Source organism: Bos javanicus, chromosome 28, assembly GCF_032452875.1.
Source record: "Bos javanicus breed banteng chromosome 28, ARS-OSU_banteng_1.0, whole genome shotgun sequence".
Classification (NCBI taxonomy): Eukaryota; Metazoa; Chordata; class Mammalia; order Artiodactyla; family Bovidae; genus Bos; species Bos javanicus.
The window spans coordinates 28006621-28012962 of record NC_083895.1 but is presented as its reverse complement, the minus strand read 5'-3'; positions in this window follow the sequence as shown (position 1 = coordinate 28012962).

Genomic DNA, 6342 nt, shown 5'->3' with positions numbered 1-6342 from the left:
GGGGTCGCAAAGAGTCGGACACAATTGAGCAACAGAACTGAACTGAACTGAACTGAAGATTTATTCAAGTACCATTTTTTTTTACCCCCTGCAGTTGGTGGGCACATTAGGAGCAGCCTGTTTTTGGAACTCTTTACTGGGTACTGCTGAACTCAAATTTCTCTTTATTGCAATATGACAAGTCTTTCCCAAGGAGCTGATTCCTGGAGCTCCAAGAGCACTGATGTGAGAACTATTCCCTTTTCAAATCTTGTTCAATCATCTTGAATTAACCAAGGCACTGGCATGCTTTACCATCTCCCTAACATTTGCTAGACTTGTTTATAAAGAGAACAAGTCTTTATAAGTCCCAGAAGCAGGCCTTTAGCAGGCAACAATAATTTTCTATAATTTAATAACATTGATTCATTGTAATTATATTTTAAAATGTTTTCTACTTCTATTGAGATACAAGTGACTTATTGTTTATTTTAATGTTACTTTCTATAGCAAATGATATGAGTTTCTACTTGTAGTAATAATACAAAGTTTCCTTTAAACTAAAATTTTTAAAAATTTCAAATATAGTTGACTTATTACTGCAGTGTTGTGTTAGGCACAAGAGTATAGGAAAGTGATTCTGATATATATGTACATACATATATATGTATTTTTTTCAGATTCTTTTCCATTATAGGTTATTATTGGACATTGAATATAGTTCTCTGTGGTATACAGTAGGTTCTTATTAGTTATCTATTTTATATATACTAGTGTATATATGTCACTCTCATCTCCTAATTCATCCCACTCCCTCTTTACCCGCTTGGTAACCACAAGTTTGTTTTCTAATCTGTGACTCTGTTTCTGCTCTGCAAATAAGTTCATTTTTCTAGATTCGACATGTAAGTGATATCACATGATATTTGTTGTTCTCTTTCTGATTTATTTCACTCTGTATGACAATCTCTGGGTTCATCCATGTTGCTGCAAATGGCATTATTTTGTTTCTTTTATAGCTGAGTAATATTCTGTTGTATTTATGTACCACATCTTCTTTATCCATTCCTCTGTTGATGGATATTTAGGTTGCGTCCATGTCCTGGCTATTGTGGATAGTGCTGTAGTGAACATCGAGGTGCATGCATCCTTTCAAATTACCATTTTCTCCAGATATATGCCCAGGAGTGGGATTGTTGGGTAGCTGTACCTATTCTGTTAATAGGGTGTATCTGTTAATCCCAAACTCCTAATTTATCCCCCCCCTTCCCTTTTGGTAATCATGATTTGTTTTCTAAGTCTGTAAGTCTATTTCTGTTTTGTAAATAAGTTAATTTGTATCATTTTTTAAAGATTCCACATATAAATGATATCATAGGAAATTTGCCTTTGTCTAACTTACTTCATTTGGTATGATAATCTCTAGATCCATCCATGTTGCTGCAACTGGAATGATTTCATTCTTTTTATGTCTGAGTAGTATTCCATATACATATATCACATCTTCTTTATCCATCCATCTGTAAATGGATATTTAGGTTGCTTCCATGTCTTGGCTATAAAATAAACATTTTTTTTAAGTTAAAGGAAAACTGAATTTAACAGAGTACTCTTGCCTGGAAAATCCCACGGACAGAGGAGCCTGGTAGGCAACCGTCCATGGGGTCACGAAGAGTTGGACACGAGTGGGCAACTTCACTTTCACTTTTCACTTTCATGCGTTGGAGAAGGAAATGGCAACCCACTCCAGTGTTCTTGCCTGGAGAATCCCAGGGACAGGGGAGCCTGGTGGGCTGCCATCTATGGGGTCACACAGAGTTGGACACGACTGAAGCAACTTAGCAGCAGCAGCAGCATGTAAACTGTATTACCACCTCCCTCCAAAAAGTCCTGATTTGTAGTGTGTGCTGGTTTCCACACTGTAAATTTTGTTACCATGCTTATTTCCAATAACCTACATGATGCCACTAAATACAGGGTTGGAAAAAGAAGTGTGGGATGCACCCTCTGGGTCCATACAGGTGACTCAAGCTCATTGTTGAGTGGCTCAGATATTGCAAATATCCAGAAAGTGCTATGGCAATGTCTGAAGCTTGAGAAACACTTTGTTGTAGTCACTTTGTGTATTAATCTTATTCTCCATAGCAAACAGCAGGCATCTTTAGTGGACTGACTACTTCTTGGTCTTCTTTGCAAAGCCTGCACTATCTATGGGGGTGCTCATGGTGGTGCCTTTCACTAGGCTAAGCTTTCTGGAAGAGGGACTGGGGTGAACCACTCTTCTGTTTAGGATGGCAGTGACTTGGAGTGACCTTGAGCTTCTGGCTATGGTAACTTGGCTCTAGGCAGAGGTGTGGCCCCAGGTAGAAGACTTAGGGAGGCAAAGGATGATGCATGGATCTGCCTCATCCATGTCACTGAGACTTCATGTTTTGTTTCTACCCAAATGTACTTTTCCCTCAAGGGGTGTATGATAAGAACAAATGTAAGGAGAACAGAATGCAAAAGGAGAGATTGAAGGGGCCTTGGATCACTTTTATGACAGACGACCACAAACTGGATGGCTTAGCAACAGTAGTTTACTATCTCACATCTCTGGAGACTGCAAGTCTGAAACCAGATGTTAGCTGGGTTGACAAATCAAGACGAGAGTCATAAGGAAAGGATCCGTCCCAGGTCTCAACCCTTGGCTTGATTTGTAGATGGCCCTCTTCTCCCTGTGCCCCTTCACATTGTCTTCCCTTTATGCTTCTCTGTCTGTGACCAAATTTCTCCCTTTTACAAGGGTATCAGTCTTACTGGATCAGGGTCTACGCTGCTCACCGCATTTTAATTTATTACTACAAAGACTCCATCTTGAAACAATGTCATCTAAAGCATTGGGGGTTAAGATTCCAACGTATCTTTTGGGGAGGATGCAGTTCAAACTGCAGGAGGCCTGGAGATTGATTCTAGTGATTCTCTGATGGGAAGTGTTCCCCATCAGGGCTCTCAGTCATAGGAGTTGAACTGTTGGCTCTGTTCACAGGATATGTCCCTTCCACAAGTGCCCTGAGAATTTGTCCTGCTCAGTGGAGGGGTAGACCCTCCAGGAAACAGTCAGATGACAATTTTGTCATCACACAAAATTGTTTCCTATCTGGCAGGCAGCTTACTAGGCTATCAGGCTTAATAGGGACTGTTTGCGCCCCGGCTAACATCTAAATCTCTCTCTATTCACAGGTAAAGATAGATGGCTTTTAATCAGGTGACCAGGTTTGGACCAGGTCCCTTGGGGACCCAGTTCTTTAAAGATGCTCTGGATTTCTTCAGAGGAGGCTGTTTGGGGCCAACCGAACTTCTTCCCTGAGAAGCCTCAGTGGGACTTCCCCTCACACAGGCTTGTCCTCCTGATGCCCTCTTTTGCTATTCTGAAACCAAAGGTGGTAATGGATAGCTTATGAATGAGGGCTAAAATTCTGCCAATTAATTGCATTGAATGAAGTTTGTAAACATTGTGATTGGAAATTTTAGCACTGTCAACAAGTATTTACTGACTACCCACTATGTGGTAGATATTGTGGGAATATTTTTGAGTACAGCGGTAGGCTGCAAAACCAGCCCCAGCTCTCTATCCATCCCTGTATCTGTGTTCCTTGCAATGTGACTTTGCTGCTCCTGCCATCAGGAGATTGAATAAGGGTGTTGCTGTGACTTGGTTTAGTCAATACAACTATGGAAGTGACACAGTCCAGGTTCTGACTTTGGCCTTGAGAGACCTGCATGATTCCAGTCTTGCTCATGGAACCCTGCAGCTGCATGTGAACCAGCCTGGACTAGCCTGCTGATGTATGAGGAACATGTGGCCTCACGTTACCTCAGTTGATAGTCACCTGCAAGAAGCAGAGCCTCTGGCTGCCTAGCAACTACCCCAGAAGCATGAGCGGGTCCAGCTGAGACCAGAAGAACTACCCAGACAAGCCCAACCTAAAATCCTGACCCACAAGAATCATGAAATAAACTAATATGTTTTAAAGCCACCCCTAAGTTCTGGGGTATTCTATCATGCAGGGAAAAAAAAAACCCAAACTAAAAATATACTGATTGATACAAGCACTTACCACACGCCAAACTCTGGCTCTGGTCTATTTGAAAGCAGGCAGAGTCTTGGGAGCAAAGACCTGTACAAATGTGCCATACTGGGTGTGATGCAGAAAGTGCTGTAGAGAGCAAACTCACCAGGAATAGAAGAGATGGCATGTGAGATGGGGAGGAATCATGTCCCTGTGGAGTAGGCTGGTCCAGGATGAAATTCCTGAGAGAGGAGAATGAGTGAACATGGGAAGAACATGGGAAATTCCAGGCTGGGGCCATTGGTGGTATTTACTGAGCACTTAGCTTGTGCATGGAAGCATTACACAGGCCACCTCAGGTCTGCATGAGGCCAAGCAGGGGAGAGAAGACAGCCATATTGCTGTAGCAGAAATTAGTAGAGACACCCCCATTACGTTAGCCCGTTTTCAGCTCTTACTCTTCTGCCCATACAATCAGTCTCCTACAGATGTTTTGTTCCCCCTCTCTTGCTTAATTGTACTCTGAAAATGATTGCTTTCTAGCCAAAGTTGTCCTATGTACCTGACGTTTACTTCTTGAAGACAACACTCCCTAACACTCCTTTTCTTTGTGAGTATTCTTCATGCCAGAAGGAAGGTCACGCAATGATGACCTCAAGGACCACCAGAACCTGTTCTGGAACCACCTGCCGCCAGCCCTAATGATCTCAATGTCTCTAGGAGGAAAGAAGAATGCAAGACTACATCAGTCCCGATCCTTATCGACAGCCTGTTTTCCACTCTGAAGCTACAAGACCATTTCCTGTTTCCCAGGAAGTGAGGCACAATCTTGAGGGCCTTAGCCTGCTGTGGCCCCCTCTGCCTGACAAAATAATAAAGCTACTCTTTTCTGCTCCTCCAAAGTTCAGTCTCCACTTTTCTATTCGGCACCAGTGAACAGAGGCCAAGTTTTTGGCAACTGTATATAGAAGTTGGCTAGAAATGTCAGGCTGGTTTTAACTGAAACAGGAGAAGCAGAGTCTGCTTTGTCTAGGGTAGTGAGAATCTTGGCTTGGGCAGATGGGACTTGATCTGTTTGCTATTTATATCTGGTTCCTGGCATGTGTATAGCAGGGATGATGATGAGGGTGGGGAGAGGCCTTTGTAATCTTCCCAGGAAGGCACAAGGAGTCAGAAAACCTGGCTGCTGGCCACCCTCCCTGCAACCTCACCCCATGAGTGGCAATCTCTTGAGGGAAGAGTCTGTGTTTGATTCACATTGGTCCACCCTATGACACAGGGCCTTGCATACACTAGGCATTCAGTTTTGCAAGACTTTTTCACAGGTGTTTCTCATTCCCTTCCCTTTATTCCTACTCACCCACTGAATTAGTTTCCCATGGCTGTTGTAAGAAATTGACACAAGCTAGGCAGTTTAATAATGGAGAAGGCAATGGCAGCCCACTACTCCAGTACTCTTGCCTGGAAAATCCCACGGACAGAGGAGCCTGGTAGGCTGCAGTCCATGGAGTCGCTCAGAGTTGGACACGACTTAGCGACTTCACTTTCACTTTCCACTTTCATGCATTGGAGAAGGAAATGGCAACCCACTCCAGTGTTCTTGCCTGGAGAATCCCAGGGACGGGGGAGCCTGGTGGGCTGCCGTCTATGGGGTCGCACAGAGTTGGACACGAATGAAGCTACTTAGCAGCAGCAGCAGCAGCAGGTAGTTTAATATGAGAGAAACTTATTCTCACAGTTCTGAAAACTAGAAGTCTGAAATCAAGGTGTCAGCAGAATTGGTTCCTTTATGGAGGCTCTGAGGGAGCACCCGTTCCTTGATTCTTCTTAGTTTCCCATCCTTGTCCACAATCCTTGGAATTCCTTGGCTTGTAGACACATCATTCTACCCTGCCTCCATCTTCACAAGGCCTTATGTGTCTATGAGTCTTTGTGTTTCTTCTCTTCTTATAAGGACATCAGTCACGCCCTATGCCAGTATGATCTCATCTTAACTAGTTATACCTGCAATGACCTTATTTCCAAATCAGGCCACATTCTCAGGTACTGGGAGTTAAGAATTCAACATATATATATATATATATATATACACATATTTTTTTTTTTTGGTTGTGGGGAGATGCAATTTAACTGATAACATCCACCGAGACCCAGGTGAATGTGTATTCCTCCTCTAACTGCCCCAATCCCCAGGGGCAGAATTAAACATTATTCTTCAGGGTTCCCACATATTTGCACACACGCTTCTGTTTATTGGAGGGTTTGACTTTGACCACCATTGCTGGTTGAGTTCAGGGCCTCATCTCTTTGG